We start from the raw sequence: 26,166 nt of genomic DNA on the forward strand, positions 1-26,166 counted from the left end.
CCAGGCTAGTCTTACCCTGCCAGACAGACGTCTACCCTCCAGGCAAGTCTTACCCTGCCAGACAGACGTCTACCCTCCAGGCTAGTCTTACCCTGCCAGACTGTGGGTTCAGGTTTATGCTCCAGAAAAAGCAGTAACACTGCTGATTCATCTTATATTTCTGTGTTGAAGGCCGTGTCTTAGCTTGACACTTACATAAAACGTGTGCCCTTCTCACTGTGTGTATTTCTCCTCAGTCGAGGCATAACCAGGCTCCGAAAGTGCATACAGTGGGCAAAGTCATCAGCACTCTGCCCACCAGCCTTCAGAAAACTTTCAGACAGAGAGGCACCTTTTCATAATAACGTTGAGAGGAAATGCATTCCTAGCGTGTGAGGAATATTTTTGATGGCCTCATAAATGCTAGCCAGCTAGCTAATATTTAGAAAACAACTATTTTTTTGTTTGGCTAGAGTTATGGTAACTTGTTTGCAATCACTTTAGCTGTGTCTGCTAGCTTGCTGGCTAACTACATAGGTTAGCTTGCTCGTTAGCTACAGTAGTTAGCTACTGCCATCAAGTTGTTGCTGTGTTATCATATTTAGCCTATTCCACAGTTTGCAGGATGCATACTGACAATGTAATATAGCGCAGGAAAAGGGAATCCTTCAATGTGGACACATTTAAATAGCTGTAGACCTGATGCGTTCAGAATTCCATGACCAGAAGTCCATAATCAGAACACAAAAACTGCAGTAACTGTGAAGTCTAGACATAGCAGAACACTGCTTCGTTGGTAACTTGAATCAGGGGTGTTACGGCATGTAAGCTAGCGTTCCTCAATGTGTTGGAACATTGTAACATCTCTACATTGCAACATGTAGGAGTGGTTCTAGATCTAATGTACCTCTATATTGGAACATGTAGAGGTGTCTAGATTGAATGTACTTCAATGTGTTGGAACATGTCATGTACCTCAATCTGCAGGAACATGTAGGAGTGGTTCTAGATCGCATGTGCTTCAATGTGTTGGAACATGTAACGCATCTCAATGTGCTGGAACATGTAGGGGTGGTTCTAGATCTAATGCACCTCAACGTGTTGGAACATGTAGGGGTGGTTCTAGATCTAATGCACCTCAACGTGTTGGAACATGTAGGGGTGGTTCTAGAACTAACTTACCTCAATGAGTTGGAAAATGTAGGGGTGGTTCTAGAACTAACTTACCTCAATGTGTTAGAACATGTAACCTACCTCTGTGTGTGAACATTTAAAGGTGGTTCTGAGTGGAATGTACCTCAACGTGTTGGAACATGTAGGAGTGGTTCTAGATCTAATGTACCTCAATGTGTTGGAATATGTAGGAGTGATTCTAGATCTAATGTTACTCAATGTGTTGGAACATGTCATGTACCTTAATGTGCTAGAACATGTAAACTACTGGTCAAAAGTTTTAGAAGACCTACTCATTCAAGGGTTCTTCTTTATTTTTACTATGTTCTACATTGTAGAATCGTGATGACATCAAAACTATGAAACAAAACATGGAATCATGTAGTAAGCAAAAAAGTGTTAAACAAATCAAAATACATTTAATACTTGAGATTATTCAAAATGTAGGGGTGGTTCTAGAACTAACATACTTCAATGTGTGTGAACATGTAGGGGTGGTTCTAGAACTAATATACCTCAATGTGTGGGAACATGTAGGGGTGGTTCTAGAACTAACATACCTCAATGTGTTGGAACATGTAGGGGTGGTTCTAGAACTAATATACCTCAATGTGTTGGAACATGTAGGGGTGGTTCTAGAACTAACATACCTCAATGTGTGGGAACATGTAGGGGTGGTTCTAGAACTAACGTACTTCAATGTGTGTGAACATGTAGGGGTGGTTCTAGAACTAATATACCTCAATGTGTGGGAACATGTATGGTTCTAGAACTAACATACCTCAATGTGTTGGAACATGTAGGGGTGGTTCTAGAACTAATATACCTCAATGTGTTGGAACATGTAGGGGTGGTTCTAGAACTAACATACCTCAATGTGTGGGAACATGTAGGGGTGGTTCTAGAACTAACGTACTTCAATGTGTGTGAACATGTAGGGGTGGTTCTAGAACTAATATACCTCAATGTGTGGGAACATGTAGGGGTGGTTCTAGAACTAATATATTTCAATGTGTGTGAACATGTAGGGGTGGTTCTAGAACTAATATACCTCAATGTGTGGGAACATGTAGGGGTGGTTCTAGAACTAATATACCTCAATGTGTGGGAACATGTAGGGGTGGTTCTAGAACTAACATACTCAATGTGTTGGAACATGTAGGGGTGGTTCTAGATCTAATATACCTCAATGTGTGGGAACATGTAGGGGTGGTTCTAGAACTAACGTACTTCAATGTGTGTGAACATGTAGGGGTGGTTCTAGAACTAACTTACCTCAATGTGTTAGAACATGTAACCTACCTCTGTGTGTGAACATTTAAAGGTGGTTCTGAGTGGAATGTACCTCAACGTGTTGGAACATGTAGGAGTGGTTCTAGATCTAATGTACCTCAATGTGTTGGAATATGTAGGAGTGATTCTAGATCTAATGTTACTCAATGTGTTGGAATATGTCATGTACCTTAATGTGCTAGAACATGTAAACTACCGGTCAAAAGTTTTAGAAGACCTACTCATTCAAGGGTTCTTCTTTATTTTTACTATGTTCTACATTGTAGAATCGTGATGACATCAAAACTATGAAACAAAACATGGAATCATGTAGTAAGCAAAAAGTGTTAAACAAATCAAAATACATTTAATACTTGAGATTATTCAAAATGTAGGGGTGGTTCTAGAACTAACGGACCTCAATGTGTGAACATGTAGGGGTGGTTCTAGAACTAATATACCTCAATGTGTGGGAACATGTAGGGGTGGTTCTAGAACTAATATACGTCAATGTGTGGGAACATGTAGGGGTGGTTCTAGAACTAATATACCTCAATGTGTGGGAACATGTAGGGGTGGTTCTAGAACTAATATACCTCAATGTGTGGGAACATGTAGGGGTGGTTCTAGAACTAATATATTTCAATGTGTGTGAACATGTAGGGGTGGTTCTAGAACTAATATATTTCAATGTGTGTGAACATGTAGGGGTGGTTCTAGAACTAATATACCTCAATGTGTGGGAACATGTAGGGGTGGTTCTAGAACTAATATACCTCAATGTGTGGGAACATGTAGGGGTGGTTCTAGAACTAACATACCTCAATGTGTTGGAACATGTAGGGGTGGTTCTAGATCTAATATACCTCAATGTGTGGGAACATGTAGGGGTGGTTCTAGAACTAACGTACTTCAATGTGTGTGAACATGTAGGGGTGGTTCTAGAACTAACTTACCTCAATGTGTTAGAACATGTAACCTACCTCTGTGTGTGAACATTTAAAGGTGGTTCTGAGGGAATGTACCTCAACGTGTTGGAACATGTAGGAGTGGTTCTAGATCTAATGTACCTCAATGTGTTGGAATATGTAGGAGTGATTCTAGATCTAATGTTACTCAATGTGTTGGAATATGTCATGTACCTTAATGTGCTAGAACATGTAAACTACCGGTCAAAAGTTTTAGAAGACCTACTCATTCAAGGGTTCTTCTTTATTTTTACTATGTTCTACATTGTAGAATCGTGATGACATCAAAACTATGAAACAAAACATGGAATCATGTAGTAAGCAAAAAGTGTTAAACAAATCAAAATACATTTAATACTTGAGATTATTCAAAATGTAGGGGTGGTTCTAGAACTAACGGACCTCAATGTGTGTGAACATGTAGGGGTGGTTCTAGAACTAATATACCTCAATGTGTGGGAACATGTAGGGGTGGTTCTAGAACTAATATACGTCAATGTGGGAACATGTAGGGGTGGTTCTAGAACTAATATACCTCAATGTGTGGGAACATGTAGGGGTGGTTCTAGAACTAATATATTTCAATGTGTGTGAACATGTAGGGGTGGTTCTAGAACTAATATACCTCAATGTGTGGGAACATGTAGGGGTGGTTCTAGAACTAATATATTTCAATGTGTGGGAACATGTAGGGGTGGTTCTAGAACTAATATATTTCAATGTGTGGGAACATGTAGGGGTGGTTCTAGAACTAATATACCTCAATGTGTGGAAACATGTAGGGGTGGTTCTAGAACTAATATATTTCAATGTGTGGGAACATGTAGGGGTGATTCTAGAACTAATATACCTCAATGTGTGGGAACATGTAGGGGTGGTTCTAGAACTAATATATTTCAATGTGTGGGAACATGTAGGGGTGGTTCTAGAACTAATATACCTCAATGTGTGGGAACATGTAGGGGTGGTTCTAGAACTAATATATTTCAATGTGTGGGAACATGTAGGGGTGGTTCTAGAACTAATATATTTCAATGTGTGGGAACATGTAGGGGTGGTTCTAGAACTAATATACCTCAATGTGTGGGAACATGTAGGGGTGGTTCTAGAACTAATATACCTGAATGTGTGGGAACATGTAGGGGTGGTTCTAGAACTAATATACCTGAATGTGTGGGAACATGTAGGGGTGGTTCTAGAACTAATATACCTCAATGTGTGGGAACATGTAGGGGTGGTTCTAGAACTAATATACCTCAATGTGTGGGAACATGTAGGGGTGGTTCTAGAACTAATATACCTCAATGTGTGGGAACATGTAGGGGTGGTTCTAGAACTAACATACCTCAATGTGTGGGAACATGTAGGGGTGGTTCTAGAACGTAACGTACCTCAATGTGTGTGAACATGTAATGCACATCAATGTGTGAGAACATCTAACGTACCTCAATGTGTGGGAACATGTAGGGGTGGTTCTAGAACTAACGTACTTCAATGTGTGTGAACATGTAGGGGTGGTTCTAGAACTAACTTACCTCAATGTGTTAGAACATGTAACCTACCTCTGTGTGTGAACATTTAAAGGTGGTTCTGAGTGGAATGTACCTCAACGTGTTGGAACATGTAGGAGTGGTTCTAGATCTAATGTACCTCAATGTGTTGGAATATGTAGGAGTGATTCTAGATCTAATGTTACTCAATGTGTTGGAACATGTCATGTACCTTAATGTGCTAGAACATGTAAACTACCGGTCAAAAGTTTTAGAAGACCTACTCATTCAAGGGTTCTTCTTTATTTTTACTATGTTCTACATTGTAGAATCGTGATGACATCAAAACTATGAAACAAAACATGGAATCATGTAGTAAGCAAAAAAGTGTTAAACAAATCAAAATACATTTAATAATTGAGATTATTCAAAATGTAGGGGTGGTTCTAGAACTAACGGACCTCAATGTGTGTGAACATGTAGGGGTGGTTCTAGAACTAATATACCTCAATGTGTGGGAACATGTAGGGGTGGTTCTAGAACTAATATACGTCAATGTGTGGGAACATGTAGGGGTGGTTCTAGAACTAATATACCTCAATGTGTGGGAACATGTAGGGGTGGTTCTAGAACTAATATATTTCAATGTGTGTGAACATGTAGGGGTGGTTCTAGAACTAATATACCTCAATGTGTGGGAACATGTAGGGGTGGTTCTAGAACTAATATATTTCAATGTGTGGGAACATGTAGGGGTGGTTCTAGAACTAATATATTTCAATGTGTGGGAACATGTAGGGGTGGTTCTAGAACTAATATACCTCAATGTGTGGGAACATGTAGGGGTGGTTCTAGAACTAATATATTTCAATGTGTGGGAACATGTAGGGGTGATTCTAGAACTAATATACCTGAATGTGTGGGAACATGTAGGGGTGGTTCTAGAACTAATATATTTCAATGTGTGGGAACATGTAGGGGTGGTTCTAGAACTAACGTACTTCAATGTGTGTGTGAACATGTAGGGGTGGTTCTAGAACTAACTTACCTCAATGTGTTAGAACATGTAACCTACCTCTGTGTGAACATTTAAAGGTGGTTCTGAGTGGAATGTACCTCAACGTGTTGGAACATGTAGGAGTGGTTCTAGATCTAATGTACCTCAATGTGTTGGAATATGTAGGAGTGATTCTAGATCTAATGTTACTCAATGTGTTGGAACATGTCATGTACCTTAATGTGCTAGAACATGTAAACTACTGGTCAAAAGTTTTAGAAGACCTACTCATTCAAGGGTTCTTCTTTATTTTTACTATGTTCTACATTGTAGAATCGTGATGACATCAAAACTATGAAACAAAACATGGAATCATGTAGTAAGCAAAAAGTGTTAAACAAATCAAAATACATTTAATACTTGAGATTATTCAAAATGTAGGGGTGGTTCTAGAACTAACATACTTCAATGTGTGTGAACATGTAGGGGTGGTTCTAGAACTAATATCCTCAATGTGTGGGAACATGTAGGGGTGGTTCTAGAACTAACATACCTCAATGTGTTGGAACATGTAGGGGTGGTTCTAGAACTAATATACCTCAATGTGTTGGAACATGTAGGGGTGGTTCTAGAACTAACATACCTCAATGTGTGGGAACATGTAGGGGTGGTTCTAGAACTAACGTACTTCAATGTGTGTGAACATGTAGGGGTGGTTCTTAATATACCTCAATGTGTGGGAACATGTAGGGGTGGTTCTAGAACTAATATATTTCAATGTGTGTGAACATGTAGGGGTGGTTCTAGAACTAATATACCTCAATGTGTGGGAACATGTAGGGGTGGTTCTAGAACTAATATACCTCAATGTGTGGGAACATGTAGGGGTGGTTCTAGAACTAACATACCTCAATGTGTTGGAACATGTAGGGGTGGTTCTAGAACTAATATACCTCAATGTGTGGGAACATGTAGGGGTGGTTCTAGAACTAACGTACTTCAATGTGTGTGAACATGTAGGGGTGGTTCTAGAACTAACTTACCTCAATGTGTTAGAACATGTAACCTACCTCTGTGTGTGAACATTTAAAGGTGGTTCTGAGTGGAATGTACCTCAACGTGTTGGAACATGTAGGAGTGGTTCTAGATCTAATGTACCTCAATGTGTTGGAATATGTAGGAGTGATTCTAGATCTAATGTTACTCAATGTGTTGGAATATGTCATGTACCTTAATGTGCTAGAACATGTAAACTACCGGTCAAAAGTTTTAGAAGACCTACTCATTCAAGGGTTCTTCTTTATTTTTACTATGTTCTACATTGTAGAATCGTGATGACATCAAAACTATGAAACAAAACATGGAATCATGTAGTAAGCAAAAAAGTGTTAAACAAATCAAAATACATTTAATACTTGAGATTATTCAAAATGTAGGGGTGGTTCTAGAACTAACGGACCTCAATGTGTGTGAACATGTAGGGGTGGTTCTAGAACTAATATACCTCAATGTGTGGGAACATGTAGGGGTGGTTCTAGAACTAATATACGTCAATGTGTGGGAACATGTAGGGGTGGTTCTAGAACTAATATACCTCAATGTGTGGGAACATGTAGGGGTGGTTCTAGAACTAATATATTTCAATGTGTGTGAACATGTAGGGGTGGTTCTAGAACTAATATACCTCAATGTGTGGGAACATGTAGGGGTGGTTCTAGAACTAATATATTTCAATGTGTGGGAACATGTAGGGGTGGTTCTAGAACTAATATATTTCAATGTGTGGGAACATGTAGGGGTGGTTCTAGAACTAATATACCTCAATGTGTGGAAACATGTAGGGGTGGTTCTAGAACTAATATATTTCAATGTGTGGGAACATGTAGGGGTGATTCTAGAACTAATATACCTCAATGTGTTGGAACATGTAGGGGTGGTTCTAGAACTAATATATTTCAATGTGTGGGAACATGTAGGGGTGGTTCTAGAACTAATATACCTCAATGTGTGGGAACATGTAGGGGTGGTTCTAGAACTAATATATTTCAATGTGTGGGAACATGTAGGGGTGGTTCTAGAACTAATATATTTCAATGTGTGGGAACATGGGGTGGTTCTAGAACTAATATACCTCAATGTGTGGAACATGTAGGGGTGGTTCTAGAACTAATATACCTGAATGTGTGGGAACATGTAGGGGTGGTTCTAGAACTAATATACCTTGTGTGGGAACATGTAGGGGTGGTTCTAGAACTAATATACCTCAATGTGTGGAACATGTAGGGGTGGTTCTAGAACTAATATACCTCAATGTGTGGGAACATGTAGGGGTGGTTCTAGAACTAATATACCTCAATGTGTGGGAACATGTAGGGGTGGTTCTAGAACTAACATACCTCAATGTGTGGGAACATGTAGGGGTGGTTCTAGAACTAACGTACCTCAATGTGTGTGAACATGAATGCATGTAGAACATCTAACGTACCTCAATGTGGGGAACATGTAGTTCTAGAACTAACGTACTTCAATGTGTGTGAACATGTAGGGGTGGTTCTAGAACTAACTTACCTCAATGTGTTAGAACATGTAACCTACCTCTGTGTGTGAACATTTAAAGGTGGTTCTGAGTGGAATGTACCTCAACGTGTTGGAACATGTAGGAGTGGTTCTAGATCTAATGTACCTCAATGTGTTGGAATATGTAGGAGTGATTCTAGATCTAATGTTACTCAATGTGTTGGAACATGTCATGTACCTTAATGTGCTAGAACATGTAAACTACCGGTCAAAAGTTTTAGAAGACCTACTCATTCAAGGGTTCTTCTTTATTTTTACTATGTTCTACATTGTAGAATCGTGATGACATCAAAACTATGAAACAAAACATGGAATCATGTAGTAAGCAAAAAGTGTTAAACAAATCAAAATACATTTAATAATTGAGATTATTCAAAATGTAGGGGTGGTTCTAGAACTAACGGACCTCAATGTGTGTGAACATGTAGGGGTGGTTCTAGAACTAATATACCTCAATGTGTGGGAACATGTAGGGTGGTTCTAGAACTAATATACGTCAATGTGTGGGAACATGTAGGGGTGGTTCTAGAACTAATATACCTCAATGTGTGGGAACATGTAGGGGTGGTTCTAGAACTAATATATTTCAATGTGTGTGAACATGTAGGGGTGGTTCTAGAACTAATATACCTCAATGTGTGGGAACATGTAGGGGTGGTTCTAGAACTAATATATTTCAATGTGTGTGAACATGTAGGGGTGGTTCTAGAACTAATATACCTCAATGTGTGGGAACATGTAGGGGTGGTTCTAGAACTAATATATTTCAATGTGTGGAACATGTAGGGGTGGTTCTAGAACTAATATATTTCAATGTGTGGGAACATGTAGGGGTGGTTCTAGAACTAATATACCTCAATGTGTGGAACATGTAGGGGTGGTTCTAGAACTAATATATTTCAATGTGTGGGAACATGTAGGGGTGATTCTAGAACTAATATACCTGAATGTGTGGGAACATGTAGGGCTGGTTCTAGAACTAATATATTTCAATGTGTGGGAACATGTAGGGGTGGTTCTAGAACTAATATACCTCAATGTGTGGGAACATGTAGGGGTGGTTCTAGAACTAATATACCTGAATGTGTGGGACATGTAGGGGTGGTTCTAGAACTAATATATTTCAATGTGTGGGAACATGTAGGGGTGGTTCTAGAACTAATATACCTCAATGTGTGGGAACATGTAGGGGTGGTTCTAGAACTAATATACCTGAATGTGTGGGAACATGTAGGGGTGGTTCTAGAACTAATATACCTCAATGTGTGGGAACATGTAGGGGTGGTTCTAGAACTAATATACCTCAATGTGTGGAACATGTAGGGGTGGTTCTAGAACTAACATACCTCAATGTGTGGGAACATGTAGGGGTGGTTCTAGAACGTAACGTACCTCAATGTGTGTGAACATGTAATGCACATCAATGTGTGAGAACATCTAACGTACCTCAATGTGTGGGAACATGTAGGGGTGGTTCTAGAACTAACGTTTCAATGTGTGTGAACATGTAGGGGTGGTTCTAGAACTAATATATTTCAATGTGTGTGAACATGTAGGGGTGGTTCTAGAACTAATATATTTCAATGTGTGGGAACATGTAGGGGTGGTTCTAGAACTAATATATTTCAATGTGTGGGAACATGTAGGGGTGGTTCTAGAACTAATATACCTCAATGTGTGGGAACATGTAGGGGTGGTTCTAGAACTAATATATTTCAATGTGTGGGAACATGTAGGGGTGGTTCTAGAACTAATATACCTCAATGTGTGGGAACATGTAGGGGTGGTTCTAGAACTAATATACCTCAATGTGTGGGAACATGTAGGGGTGGTTCTAGAACTAATATACCTGAATGTGTGGGAACATGTAGGGGTGGTTCTAGAACTAATATATTTCAATGTGTGTGAACATGTAGGGGTGGTTCTAAAACTAATATACCTCAATGTGTGGGAACATGTAGGGGTGGTTCTAGAACGTAACGTACCTCAATGTGTGTGAACATGTAATGCACATCAATGTGTGAGAACATCTAACGTACCTCAATGTGTGGGAACATGTAGGGGTGGTTCTAGAACTAACGTACTTCAATGTGTGTGAACATGTAGGGGTGGTTCTAGAACTAATATATTTCAATGTGTGTGAACATGTAGGGGTGGTTCTAGAACTAATATATTTCAATGTGTGGGAACATGTAGGGGTGGTTCTAGAACTAATATATTTCAATGTGTGGGAACATGTAGGGGTGGTTCTAGAACTAATATACCTCAATGTGTGGGAACATGTAGGGGTGGTTCTAGAACTAATATATTTCAATGTGTGGGAACATGGGAGTGGTTCTAGAACTAATATATTTCAATGTGTGGAACATGTAGGGGTGGTTCTAGAACTAATATACCTGAATGTGTGGGAACATGTAGGGGTGGTTCTAGAACTAATATATTTCAATGTGTGTGAACATGTAGGGGTGGTTCTAGAACTAATATACCTCAATGTGTGGGAACATGTAGGGGTGGTTCTAGAACTAACATACCTCAATGTGTGGGAACATGTAGGGGTGGTTCTAGAACGTAACGTACTCAATGTGTGTGAACATGTAATGCACATCAATGTGTGAGAACATCTAACGTACCTCAATGTGGGAACATGTAGGGGTGGTTGCAGATCATATTCAGCTGCATGATGGTGTTCATCAGGGTCTTTGCTCCTCCTTTACCCTGAGGACCACAATAACAATGTCACATATCTGAGCTCATCAGGGTCTTTGCTCCTCCTTTACCCTGAGGACCACAATAACAATGTCACATATCTGAGCTCAACAGGGTCTTTGCTCCTCCTTTACCCAGAGGACCACAATAACAATGTCACATATCTGAGCTCATCAGGGTCTTTGCTCCTCCTTTACCCTGAGGACCACAATAACAATGTCACATATCTGAGCTTATCAGGGTCTTTGCTCCTCCTTTACCCTGAGGACCACAATAACAATGTCACATATCTGAGCTCATCAGGGTCTTTGCTCCTCCTTTACCCTGAGGTCCACAATAACAATGTCACATATCTGAGCTCATCAGGGTCTTTGCTCCTCCTTTACCCTGAGGTCCACAATAACAACGTCACATATCTGAGCTCATCAGGGTCTTTGCTCCTCCTTTACCCTGAGGACCACAATAACAATGTTGAATATCTGAGCTCATCAGGGTCTTTGCTCCTCCTTTACTGACCGTCACAAAATGAGTTAACAGGATCTCTGCTTCCTACCTTCTTGTCTTTCTCCGATCCATCGGTGAGGAGGATTCCTCTGCCCTGCATGTGACGGTACAGAACCCTCTGGATGGCCGACATATCACACTTGATGACATACTCCACCTACAACATCAAGTATCTGTGGTTTGTTTACATCAAGTATCATTCAGTACCAAGTATCTGTGGTTTACATACTGTAACGTTTCTATAGTATAAGCCCTCTCACCTTCTCTGGAAGCTGGGACTCCACCTCCTTCTTGAGTCGTCTGAGCAGGAAAGGGCGGAGCACCTTGTGGAGACGGCGGATAATCAGGATTGTCTCTTCCTCATTCAAGTCCACCTGGGGATCAATCAGGGTCCTCCATTAACTTAATCTACTAACAAGCTAGTTACTAGTGCATTTACTCGTGTAGTTCCTCCAGTGTAGTTCCTCCAGTGTAGTTACTCTAGTGTAGTTACTCTAGTGTAGTTACTCTAGTGTAGTTACTCTAGTGCAGTTACTCTAGTGCAGTTACTTGTGTATTACTCTAGTGTAGTTACTTGTGTAGTTATTCTAGTGTAGTTACTAGTGTAGGTACTATAGTGTAGTTACTTGTGTAGTTACTCAGTGTAGTTACTAGTGTAGTTACTCTAGTGTAGTTACTAGTGTAGGTACTCTAGTGTAGTTACTCATGTAGTTACTCCAGTGTAGTTACTCCAGTGTAGTTACTCCAGTGTAGTTACTCCAGTGTAGTTACTCTAGTGTAGTTACTAGGGTAGTTACTCTACTGTAGTTATTCCAATGTAGTTACTTGTGTAGTTACTCTAGTGTAGTTACTCTAGTTACTAGCGTTATTCTAGTGTAGTTATTCCAGTGTAGTTACTTGTGTAGTTATTCTAGTGTAGTTACTTGTGTAGGTACTCTAGTGTAGTTACTCATGTAGTTACTCTTGTAGTTACTCATGTAGTTACTCGTGTAGTTACTCCAGTGTAGTTACTCTAGTGTAGTTACTCCAGTGTAGTTACTCTAGCGTAGTTACTAGGGTAGTTACTAGGGTAGTTACTAGGGTAGTTACTCTACTGTAGTTATTCCAATGTAGTTACTTGTGTAGTTACTCTAGTGTAGTTACTAGGGTGGTTACTAGCGTAGGTACTCTAGTATAGTTATTCCAGTGTAGTTGCTTGTGTAGCTACTCTAGTGTAGTTACTCTAGTGTAGTTACTAGGGTAGTTACTAGTGTAGTTACTAGTGTAGGTACCAGTGCAGGTACTCTAGTGTAGTTATTCCAGTGTAGTTACTTGTGTAGTTACTCTAGTGTAGTTACTAGTGTAGTGACTAGTGGCGTTACTCTAGTAGTTACTAGTGTAGTTACTAGTGTAGTTACTAGTGTAGTGACTAGTGGAGTTACTCTAGTGTAGTTACTAGTGTAGTGACTAGTGTAGTTACTCTAGTGTAGTGACTAGTGTAGTTACTCTAGTGTAGTTACTAGTGTAGGAACTAGTGTAGTTACTCTAGTAGTTACTAGGGTAGTTACTAGTGTAGTTACTAGTGTAGGTACCAGTGCAGGTACTCTAGTGTAGTTATTCCAGTGTAGTTACTTGTGTAGTTACTCTAGTGTAGTTACTAGTGTAGTGACTAGTGGAGTTACTCTAGTAGTTACTAGTGTAGTTACTCTAGTGTAGTTACTAGTGTAGTGACTAGTGTAGTTACTCTAGTGTAGTTACTAGTGTAGTGACTAGTGTAGTTACTCTAGTGTAGTTACTCTAGTAGTTACTAGTGTAGTTACTCTAGTAGTTACTAGTGTAGTTACTCTAGTAGTTACTAGTGTAGTTACTAGTGTAGTGACTAGTGTAGTTACTCTAGTGTAGTTACTCTAGCAGTTACTAGTGTAGTTACTAGTGTAGTTACTCTAGTAGCTACTAGTGTAGTTACTAGTGTAGTTACTAGTGTAGTGACTAGTGTAGTTACTCTAGTGTAGTTACTCTAGTAGTTACTAGTGTAGTTACTCTAGTAGTTACTCTAGTAGTTACTAGTGTAGTGACTAGTGTAGTTACTAGTGTAGTTACTAGTGTAGTGACTAGTGTAATTACTATAGTGCAGTTACTCTACTGCAGTTACTCTAGTAGTGACTCTAGTGTAGTTACTAGTGTAGTTACTCTAGTGTAGTTACTAGTGTAGTTACTCTAATGCAGATACTCTAGTAGTTACTAGTGTAGTTACTAGTGCAGTTACTCTAGTGTAGTTACTCTAGTAGTTACTCTGTAGTTACTAGTGTAGTTACTAGTGTAGTTACTCTAGTGCAGTTACTATAGTAGTGACTAGTGTAGTTACTCTAGTAGTTACTAGTGTAGTTACTAGTGTAGTTACTCTACTGTAGTTATTCCAATGTAGTTACTTGTGTAGTTACTCTAGTGTAGTTACTAGTGTAGTTACTAGTGTAGTTACTCCAGTGTAGTTACTCTAGTAGTTACTAGTGTAGTGACTAGTGTAGTTACTAGGGTAGTTACTCTAGTGTAGTTATTCCAATGTAGTTACTCTAGTGTAGTTACTCTAGTGTAGTTACTAGGGTAGTTACTAGTGTAGGTACTCTAGTGTAGTTACTCCAGTGTAGTTGCTTGTGTAGCTACTCTAGTGTAGTTACTCTAGTGTAGTTACTATGGTAGTTACTAGTGTAGTTACTAGTGTAGGTACCAGTGTAGGTACTCTAGTGTAGTTATTCCAGTGTAGTTACTTGTGTAGTTACTCAGGTGTAGTTACTAGTGTAGTGACTAGTGGAGTTACTCTAGTGTAGTTACTTGTGTAGTTACTAGTGTAGTTACTAGTGTAGTTACTAGTGGAGTTACTCTAGTAGTTACTAGTGTAGTTACTAGTGTAGTGACTAGTGGAGTTACTCTAGGGTTTATGAACTGTTATGTATGGTCATGGACACAGTCACTACAACAGACCCGTAGAGACTGAATATGGCCCAAAGTGCTGATTTGTTATCACCATCTCTCATCTCTAAAGCGTTGCACCACTTTCACATTGTGACTAGTGTAGTTACTAGTGTAGTTACTCTAGTGCAGTTACTAGTGTAGTTACTAGTGCAGTTACTCTAGTAGTTAGTGTAGTTACTCTAGTGTAGTTACTCTAGTGTAGTTACTCTAGTAGTTACTAGTGTAGTTACTAGTGTAGTTACTCTAGTGTAGTTACTCTAGTGTAGTGACTAGTGTAGTGACTAGTGTAGTTACTCTAGTGCAGTTACTCTAGTAGTGACTAGTGTAGTTACTAGTGTAGTTACTCTAGTGTAGTTACTAGTGTAGTTACTAGTGTAGTTACTCTAGTGTAGTTACCAGTGTAGTTACTCTAGTGTAGTTACTCTAGTAGTTACTAGTGTAGTTACTAGTGTAGTTACTAGTGTAGTTACTCTAGTGTAGTGACTAGTGTAGTTACTCTAGTGTAGTTACTCTAGTAGTTACTAGTGTAGTTACTAGTGTAGTTACTCTAGTGTAGTTACTCTAGTGTAGTGACTAGTGTAGTTACTCTAGTGCAGTTACTCTAGTAGTGACTAGTGTAGTTACTAGTGTAGTGACTAGTGTAGTTACTAGTGTAGTTACTCTAGTGTAGTTACTAGTGTAGTTACTCTAGTGTAGTTACTAGTGTAGTGACTAGTGTAGTTACTCTAGTGTAGTTACTCTAGTAGTTACTAGTGTAGTTACTCTAGTAGTTACTAGTGTAGTGACTAGTGTAGTTACTAGTGTAGTTACTCTAGTGTAGTTACTAGTGTAGTTACTCTAGTGTAGTTACTAGTGTAGTGACTAGTGTAGTTACTCTAGTGTAGTTACTCTAGTGTAGTTACTCTAGTGTAGTTACTCTAGTGTAGTTACTAGTGTAGTTACTAGTGTAGTGACTAGTGTAGTTACTCTACTGTAGTTACTAGTGTAGTGACTAGTTCAGTTACTCTAGTAGTTACTAGTGTAGTTACTCTAGTGCAGTTACTCTAGTAGTGACTAGTTAGTTACTCTAGTGTAGTTACTCTAGTGTAGTTACTAGTGTAGTGACTAGTGTAGTTACTCTAGTGCAGTTACTATAGTAGTTACTCTAGTAGTTACTAGTGTAGTTACTAGTGGAGTTACTCTAGTGTAGTTACTCTACTGTAGTTACTAGTGTAGTGACTAGTGTAGTTACTCTAGTGTAGTGACTAGTGTAGTTATTCTAGTGCAGTTACTAGTATAGTGACTAGTGTAGTTACTCTAGTGTAGTTACTCTAGTAGCTACTAGTGTAGTTACTAGTGTAGTTACTAGTGTAGTTACTAGTGTAGTGACTCTAGTGTAGTTACTCTGATGTAGTTACTCTAGTAGTTACTAGTGTAGTTACTCTAGTAGTTACTAGTGTAGTTACTAGTGTAGTGACTAGTGTAGTTACTCTAGTGTAGTTACTCTAGTAGTTACTAGGGTAGTTACTAGTGTAGTTACTAGTGTAGTTACTCTAGTAGTTACTAGTGTAGTTACTAGTGTAGTGACTAGTTAGTGACTAGTGTAGTTACTAGTGTAGTTACTCTAGTGCAGTTACTCTAGTAGTGACTAGTGTAGTGACTAGTGTAGTTACTCTAGTGTAGTTACTAGTGTAGTTACTCGTGTAGTTACTAGTGTAGTTACTCTAGTGTAGTTACTAGTGTAGTGACTAGTGTAGTTACTCTAGTGCAGTTACTCTAGTAGTTACTGTGTAGTTACTCTAGTAGTTACTAGTGTAGTTACTCTAGTAGTTACTAGTGTAGTTACTTGTGTAGTGACTAGTGTAGTGACTCTAGTGTAGTTACTCTAGCAGTTACTAGTGTAGTTATTAGTGTAGTTACTAGTGTAGTGACTAGTGTAGTTACTCTAGTGTAGTTACTCTAGTAGTTACTAGTGTAGTTACTCTAGTGTAGTTACTAGTGTAGTTACTAGTGTAGTGACTAGTGTAGTTACTCTAGTGCAGTTACTCTAGTAGTTACTAGTGTAGTTACTCTAGTGCAGTTACTAGTGTAGTTACTCTAGTGTAGTTACTAGGGTAGTTACTAGTGTAGTTACTAGTGTAGGTACCAGTGCAGGTACTCTAGTGTAGTTATTCCAGTGTAGTTAATTGTGTAGTTACTCTAGTGTAGTTACTAGTGTAGTGACTAGTGGCGTTACTCTAGTAGTTACTAGTGTAGTTACTAGTGTAGTTACTAGTGTAGTGACTAGTGGAGTTACTCTAGTGTAGTTACTAGTGTAGTGACTAGTGTAGTTACTCTAGTGTAGTGACTAGTGTAGTTACTCTAGTGTAGTTACTAGTGTAGGAACTAGTGTAGTTACTCTAGTGTAGTTACTCTAGTAGTTACTAGGGTAGTTACTAGTGTAGTTACTAGTGTAGGTACCAGTGCAGGTACTCTAGTGTAGTTATTCCAGTGTAGTTACTTGTGTAGTTACTCTAGTGTAGTTACTAGTGTAGTGACTAGTGGAGTTACTCTAGTAGTTACTAGTGTAGTTACTCTAGTGTAGTTACTAGTGTAGTGACTAGTGTAGTTACTCTAGTGTAGTTACTAGTGTAGTGACTAGTGTAGTTACTCTAGTGTAGTTACTCTAGTAGTTACTAGTGTAGTTACTAGTGTAGTTACTCTAGTAGTTACTAGTGTAGTTACTAGTGTAGTGACTAGTGTAGTTACTCTAGTGTAGTTACTCTAGCAGTTACTAGTGTAGTTACTAGTGTAGTTACTCTAGTAGCTACTAGTGTAGTTACTAGTGTAGTTACTAGTGTAATGACTAGTGTAGTTACTCTAGTGTAGTTACTCTAGTAGTTACTAGTGTAGTTACTCTAGTAGTTACTCTAGTAGTTACTAGTGTAGTGACTAGTGTAGTTACTCTAGTGTAGTTACTAGTGTAGTGACTAGTGTAATTACTATAGTGCAGTTACTCTACTGCAGTTACTCTAGTAGTGACTAGTGTAGTGACTAGTGTAGTTACTAGTGTAGTTACTCTAGTGCAGATACTCTAGTAGTTACTAGTGTAGTTACTAGTGCAGTTACTCTAGTAGTTACTAGTGTAGTTACTAGTGTAGTTACTAGTGTAGTTACTCTAGTGCAGTTACTATAGTAGTTACTAGTGTAGTTACTCTAGTAATACTAGTGTAGTTACTAGTGTAGTTACTCTACTGTAGTTATTCCAATGTAGTTACTTGTGTAGTTACTCTAGTGTAGTTACTAGGGTAGTTACTAGTGTAGTTACTCCAGTGTAGTTACTCTAGTGTAGTTACTCTAGTGTAGTTACTCCCGGGTAGTTACTAGGGTAGTTACTCTACTGTAGTTATTCCAATGTAGTTACTTGTGTAGTTACTCTAGTGTAGTTACTAGGGTAGTTACTAGTGTAGGTACTCTAGTATAGTTATTCCAGTGTAGTTGCTTGTGTAGCTACTCTAGTGTAGTTACTCTAGTGTAGTTACTATGGTAGTTACTAGTGTAGTTACTAGTGTAGGTACCAGTGCAGGTACTCTAGTGTAGTTATTCCAGTGTAGTTACTTGTGTAGTTACTCAGGTGTAGTTACTAGTGTAGTTAGTGGAGTTACTCTAGTGTAGTTACTTGTGTAGTTACTCAGGTGTAGTTACTAGTGTAGTGACTAGTGGAGTTACTCTAGTAGTTACTAGTGTAGTTACTAGTGTAGTTACTAGTGTAGTGACTAGTGGAGTTACTCTAGGGTTTATGAACTGTTATGTATGGTCATGGACACAGTCACTACAACAGACCCGTGAGACTGAATATGGCCCAAAGTGCTGATTTGTTATCACCATCTCTCATCTCTAAAGCGTTGCACCACTTTCACATTGTGACTAGTGTAGTTACTAGTGTAGTTACTCTAGTGCAGTTACTCTAGTAGTTACTAGTGTAGTTACTCTAGTGTAGTTACTCCAGTGTAGTTACTCTAGTAGTTACTAGTGTAGTTACTAGTGTAGTTACTCTAGTGTAGTTACTCTAGTGTAGTGACTAGTGTAGTGACTAGTGTAGTTACTCTAGTGCAGTTACTCTAGTAGTGACTAGTGTAGTTACTAGTGTAGTTACTAGTGTAGTTACTCTGTAGTTACTAGTGTAGTTACTCCAGTGTAGTTACCAGTGTAGGTACTCTAGTGTAGTTACTCTAGTGCAGTTACTCTAGTAGTTACTAGTGTAGTTACTAGTGTAGTTACTCTAGTGTAGTGACTAGTGTAGTTACTCTAGTGTAGTTACTCTAGTAGTTACTAGTGTAGTTACTAGTGTAGTTACTCTAGTGTAGTTACTCTAGTGTAGTGACTAGTGTAGTTACTCTAGTGCAGTTACTCTAGTAGTGACTAGTGTAGTTACTAGTGTAGTGACTAGTGTAGTTACTCTAGTGTAGTTACTCTAGTGTAGTTACTAGTGTAGTTACTCTAGTGTAGTTACTAGTGTAGTGACTAGTGTAGTTACTCTAGTGTAGTTACTCTAGTAGTTACTAGTGTAGTTACTCTAGCAGTTAATAGTGTAGTTACTAGTGTAGTGACTAGTGTAGTTACTCTAGTGTAGTTACTCTAGTGTAGTTACTCTAGTGTAGTTACTAGTGTAGTTACTAGTGTAGTGACTAGTGTAGTTACTCTACTGTAGTTACTAGTGTAGTGACTAGTTCAGTTACTCTAGTAGTTACTAGTGTAGTTACTCTAGTGCAGTTACTCTAGTAGTGACTAGTGTAGTTACTCTAGTGTAGTTACTCTAGTGTAGTTACTAGTGTAGTGACTAGTGTAGTTACTCTAGTGCAGTTACTATAGTAGTTACTCTAGTAGTTACTAGTGTAGTTACTAGTGTAGTTACTCTAGTGTAGTTACTCTACTGTAGTTACTAGTGCAGTGACTAGTGTAGTTACTCTAGTGTAGTGACTAGTGTAGTTATTCTAGTGCAGTTACTAGTATAGTGACTAGTGTAGTTACTCTAGTGTAGTTACTCTAGTAGCTACTAGTGTAGTTACTAGTGTAGTTACTAGTGTAGTTACTAGTGTAGTGACTCTAGTGTAGTTACTCTGATGTAGTTACTCTAGTAGTTACTAGTGTAGTTACTCTAGTAGTTACTAGTGTAGTTACTAGTGTAGTGACTAGTGTAGTTACTCTAGTGTAGTTACTAGGGTAGTTACTAGTGTAGTTACTAGTGTAGTTACTCTAGTAGTTACTAGTGTAGTTACTAGTGTAGTGACTAGTGTAGTGACTAGTGTAGTTACTAGTGTAGTTACTAGTGTAGTTACTCTAGTGCAGTTACTCTAGTAGTGACTAGTGTAGTGACTAGTGTAGTTACTCTAGTGTAGTTACTAGTGTAGTTACTCTAGTAGTTACTAGTGTAGTTACTAGTGTAGTTACTCTAGTGTAGTTACTAGTGTAGTGACTAGTGTAGTTACTCTAGTGCAGTTACTCTAGTAGTTACTGGTGTAGTTACTCTAGTAGTTACTAGTGTAGTTACTCTAGTAGTTACTAGTGTAGTTACTTGTGTAGTGACTAGTGTAGTGACTCTAGTGTAGTTACTCTAGCAGTTACTAGTGTAGTTATTATCTAGTTACTATTCACATAGTGACTAGTGTAGTTACTCTATGTAGTTACTCTAGTAGTTACTAGTGTAGTTACTCTAGTGTAGTTACTAGTGTAGTTACTAGTGTAGTGACTAGTGTAGTTACTCTAGTGCAGTTAAAAATAGTAGTTACTAGTGTAGTTACTCTAGTGCAGTTACTCTAGATAGTGACTTTAGTGACTCTAGTGTAGTTACTAGTGTAGTTACTCTAGTGCAGTTACTCTAGTAGTTACACTATAGTGTAGTTACTATGTAGTTACTCTATGTAGTTACTCTAGTGCAGTTACTATAGTAGTTACTAGTGTAGTTACTCTAGTAGTTACTAGTGTAGTTACTCTAGTGTAGTTACTAGTGTAGTGACTAGTGCATTACTCTAGTAGTTACTAGTGATAGTTACTCTAGTGTAGTTACTCTAGTGTAGTTACTAGTGTAGTGACTAGTGCAGTTACTCTATAGTTACTAGTGTATTACTTAGTGTAGTTACTCTAGTGTAGTTACTCTAGTGTAGTTACTCTAGTGAAAAACCCTGCCTCACACAGGATTAGGTCCTAATTTTCACTTGTCATCTCCCGTCTGGATTACTATCGCTGTTGGCTGGGCTCCCTGCCTGTGCCATTAAAAAATACAACTCATCCAGAACGCCGCAGCCCGTCTGGTGTTCAACCTTCCCAAGTTCTCTCACGTCACCCCGCTCCTCCGCTCTCTCCACTGGCTTCCAGTTGAAGCTCGCATCCGCTACAAGACCATGGTGCTTGCCTACGGAGCTGTGAAAAACGGCACCGCATACCTCCAGGCTCTGATCAGGCCCTACACCCAAACAAGGGCACTGCGTTCATCCACCTCTGGCCTGCTCGCCTCCCTACCACTGAGGAAGTACAGTTCCCGCTCAGCCCAGTCAAAACTGTTCGCTGCTCTGCCCCCCAATGGTGGAACAAACTCCCTCACGGGCCAAACAGCAGAGTCAATCACCACCTTCCGGAGACACCTGAAATACCTCTTCAAGGAATACCTAGGATTGGATAAGAAATCCTTCTCACCCCCAATGGCCCCTCCCTTAAATGATTTAGATGCACTATTGTAAGTGGCTGTCCCACTGGATGTCAGAAGGTGAATTCACCAATTTGTAAGTCGCTCTGGATAAGAGCGTCTGCTAAATGACTTAAATGTAAATGTAGTTACTCAGGTGTAGTTACTTGTGTAGTTACTCAGGTGTAGTTACTAGTGTTACCAGTGCAGGTACTCTAGTGTTTATTCCAGTGTAGTTACTTGTGTAGTTACTCAGGTGTAGTTACTAGTGTAGTGACTAGTGGAGTTACTCTAGTAGTTACTAGTGTAGTGACTAGTGTAGTTACTAGTGTAGTGACTAGTGGAGTACTCTAGGGTTTATGAACTGTTATGTATGGTCATGGACACAGTCACTACAACAGACCCGTCTGACTGAATATGGCCCAAAGTGCTGATTTGTTATCACCATCTCTCATCTCTAAAGCGTTGCACCACTTTCACATGTATTTATTTCATTATTTCCCTTGTACCAGGTCTTCCGTTGTACAGCTGTTCCTTCTTGAAAATGTAAGGGATGAACAGCATGCATTTCACAGTGGCGCATAATAAATATTATTTCAAAAGAGGAGCAAAGAGAAGCAATGTATTTAGATATAGAGCTTTTCACATGGTGATCACTATTCACATATTATTATCTATAATTATTCACATATTATTATCTATAGTTATTCACATGGTGATCACTATTCACATATTAAATCTATAGTTATTCACATGGTGATCACTATTCACATATTATTATCTATAGAGTTATTCACATGGTGATCACTATTCACATATTATTATCTATAGAGTTATTCACTTGGTGATCACTATTCAAATATTATTATCTATAATTATTCACATGGTGATCACTATTCACATATTATTATCTATAGTTATTCACATGGTAATCACTATTCACATATTATCTATAGTTATTCACATATTATTATCTAGAGTTATTCACATATTATTATCTATAGTTATTCACATGGTGATCACTATTCACATATTATTATCTATAATTATTCACATGGTGATCACTATTCACATATTATTATCTATAGTTATTCACATGGTGATCACTATTCACATATTATTATCTATAGTTATTCACATGGTGATCACTATTATTGTCGTATTATTAGTTATTAGTAGTATTATATAGCATTATTATTAGTATTATATAGTATTATTAGTTATTAGTATTATTAATAGTATTATATAGTATTATTAGTTATTAGTATTATTAGTAATATTATATAATATTATTAGTAGTATTATATAGTATTATTCGTTATTAGTATTATTAGTAATATTATATAGTACTATTAGTAATATTATATAGTATTATTAGTAGTATTATATAGTATTATTAAGTTATTAGTATTATTAGTAATATTATACACCCAAACAAGGACACTGCGTTCATCCACCTCTGGCCTGCTCGCCTCCCTACCACTGAGGAAGTACAGTTCCCGCTCAGCCCAGTCAAAACTGTTCGCTGCTCTGGCCCCCAATGGTGGAACAAACTCCCTCACGACGCCAGGACAGCGGAGTCAATCACCACCTTCCGGAGACACCTGAAACCCCACCTCTTTAAGGAATACCTAGGATAGGATAAAGTAATCCTTCTCACCCCCCCCCCTAAATGATTTAGATGCACTATTGTAAAGTGGCTGTCCCACTGGATGTCAGAAGGTGAATTCACCAATTTGTAAGTCGCTCTGGATAAGAGCGTCTGCCAAATGACTTAAATGTAATGTAAATGTATTCACATATTATTATCTATAGAGTTATTCACATGGTGATCACTATTCACATATTATTATCTAGAGTTATTCACATGGTGATCACTATTCACATATTATTATCTATAATTATTCACATATTATTATCTATAATTATTCACATGGTGATCACTATTCACATCTTATTATCTATAGAGTTTGTCACATGGTGATCACTATTCACATCTTATTATCTATAGAGTTATTCACATGGTGATCACTATTCACATATTATTATCTATAGTTATTCACATGGTGATCACTATTCACATCTTATTATCTATAGAGTTATTCACATGGTGATCACTATTCACATATTATTATCTAGAGTTATTCACATGGTGATCACTATTCACATTATATTGCAGTCTGCACTTTTTTTGTCATTCAGTCAAATCTTTAATTGATAGAGATTTAGAAAGAGAACTGGTCATGCAGACGTACGCCTATCTGGCTAGGATATAACCTTTACCCTAACCCTATCTGTCTAGGATATAACGCTATCTGTCTAGGATATAACCTTTACCCTAATCATATCTGGCTAGGATATAACCTTTACCCTAATCATATCTGGCTAGGATATAACGCTATCTGGCTAGGATATAACCTTTACCCTAATCATATCTGGCTAGGATATAACCTTTACCCTAACCCTATCTGGCTAGGATATTGATGAATTTTTATGTATGTTTTGGACCGTGTTTGTCACCTAACTTGACCTTATAAAGTAGATATGCATTTGACACTAACCCTATCCCCGGTCATGGCAAAGGGGGCATTGAACCACTGCTCGAAAGTGTTGCAGGACTTGAAGATGGTCGGCAGCAGGAAGTTGAGCAGGGCCCATATAAGCTTGTTCTGCAGTGGCGTGCCCGTCAGGAGGAGGCGCCGTGGGGCCACATAATGGGTATTCAACACCTGGGTCAGCTTATGGTGGTTCTTCAGGTGATATAACAATCATGTACTTCCAAATCTGGGGATAGATGGTGTGCTGTGTATAGGGGATAGAAGAGAAAAGAAAATCATTGCATCAGTGGCTTTGGATTAAGCACCTGACCCTGCTGTAGAGTCACATGTAGATTATAACCTTTACCCTAATCATATGTAGAGGGTTAGGATAGGAACCTGACCCTGCTGTAGAGTCACATGTAGAGGGTCTGACCCTGCTGTAGATAACATGTGATTAGGGAGGAGGAGGATGTATGTTTTGGACCGTGTTTAGGGAGGAGGAACCTGACCCTGCTGTAGAGTAAAATGTAGAGGGTTATGGATTTGGAGGACCTGACCCTGCTGTAGAGTAACATGTAGAGGGTTAGGGAGGAGACCTGACCCTGCTGGAGAAACATGTAGGAAGGTTGGGAGGAGGACCTGACCCTGCTGTAGAGCATTGTTAGGGAGGAGGACCTGCAGTGTAGTGTAGAGGGTTAGGGAGGAGGACCTGACCCTGCTGTAGAGTAACATGTAGAGGGTTAGGGAGTATTCAACCCTGCTGTAGAGTAACATGTAGAGGGTTAGGGAGGAGGACCTGACCCTGGTGAGTTCATGAAGAGATTTAGGTAGGAGGAGGACCTGACCCTGTTGTTGATAACATGAAGAGATTTAGGTAGGAGGAGGACTTCCAACGGATAACATGTAGAGGGTTAGGGAGGAGGAGACCTGACCCTGCTGTAGAGTAACATGTAGAGGTTAGGGAGGATAGAAGAGTAAAGAAAATGTAGAGGGTTAGGGGAGGAGGACCTTACCCTGCTGTATAACATGTGGGGTTAGGGAGGAGGAGGACCTGACCCTGCTGTAGAGTCACATGTAGAGGGTTAGGGAGGAGGACCTGACCCTGCTGTAGAGAAACATGTAGAGGGTTAGGGAGGAGGAGGACCTGACCCTGCTGTAGAGTCACATGTAGAGGGTTAGGGAGGAGGACCTGACCCTGCTGTAGAGTAACATGTAGAGGGTTAGGGAGGAGGACCTGACCCTGCTGTAGAGTAACATGTAGAGGGTTAGGGAGGAGGAGGACCTGACCCTGCTGTAGAGTAACATGTAGAGGGTTAGGGAGGAGGACCTGACCCTGCTGTAGAGTAACATGTAGAGGGTTAGGGAGGAGGACCTGACCCTGCTGTAGAGAAACATGTAGAGGGTTAGGGAGGAGGACCTGACCCTGCTGTAGAGAAACATGTAGAGGGTTAGGGAGGAGGACCTGACCCTGCTGTAGAGTAACATGTAGAGGGTTAGGGAGGAGGACCTGACCCTGCTGTAGAGTAACATGTAGAGGGTTAGGGAGGAGGACACTGACCCTGCTGTAGAGTAACATGTAGAGGGTTAGGGAGGAGGAGGACCTGACCCTGTTGTTGAGTAACATGAAGAGATTTAGGTAGGAGGAGGACCTGACCCTGCTGTAGAGTAACATGAAGAGGGTTAGGGAGGAGGAGGACCTGACACTGCTGTAGAGTAACATGTAGAGGGTTAGGGAGGAGGAGGACCTGACCCTGCTGTAGAGTAACATGTAGAGGGTTAGGGAGGACCTGACCCAGCTGTAGGAACATGTAGAGGGTTAGGGAGGAGGACTGACCCTGCTGTAGAGTAAAATGTAGAGGGTTAGGGAGGAGGACCTGACCCTGCTGTAGAGGTAGAGGGTTAGGGAGGAGGACCTGACCCTGCTGTAGAGTAACATGTAGAGGGTTAGGGAGGAGGACCTGACCCTGCTGTAGAGTAACATGTAGAGGGTTAGGGAGGAGGACCTGACCCTGCTGTAGAGAAACATGTAGAGGGTTAGGGAGGAGGACCTGACCCTGCTGTAGAGTAACATGTAGAGGGTTAGGGAGGAGGAGGACCTGACCCTGTTGTTGAGTAACATGAAGAGATTTAGGTAGGAGGAGGACCTGACCCTGCTGTAGAGTAACATGTAGAGGGTTAGGGAGGAGGAGGACCTGACCCTGCTGTAGAGTAACATGTAGAGGGTTAGGGAGGAGGAGGACCTGACCCAGCTGTAGAGTAACATGTAGAGGGTTAGGGAGGAGGAGGACCTGACCCAGCTGTAGAGCAACATGTAGAGGGTTAGGGAGGAGGAGGACCTGACCCTGCTGTAGAGTAAAATGTAGAGGGTTAG

General features: G+C 39.5%; 1 pseudogene; it reads right to left on the bottom strand.

The window, feature by feature from the left end:
• The window catches only part of LOC135534069 (probable global transcription activator SNF2L2), a 44,640-nt pseudogene that overhangs the window by 11,442 nt on the left and 7,032 nt on the right, over nt 1-26,166 (bottom strand).

This window comes from Oncorhynchus masou, unplaced genomic scaffold (genome assembly GCF_036934945.1).
Source record: "Oncorhynchus masou masou isolate Uvic2021 unplaced genomic scaffold, UVic_Omas_1.1 unplaced_scaffold_2966, whole genome shotgun sequence".
In the NCBI taxonomy this organism is placed as follows: domain Eukaryota; kingdom Metazoa; phylum Chordata; class Actinopteri; order Salmoniformes; family Salmonidae; genus Oncorhynchus; species Oncorhynchus masou.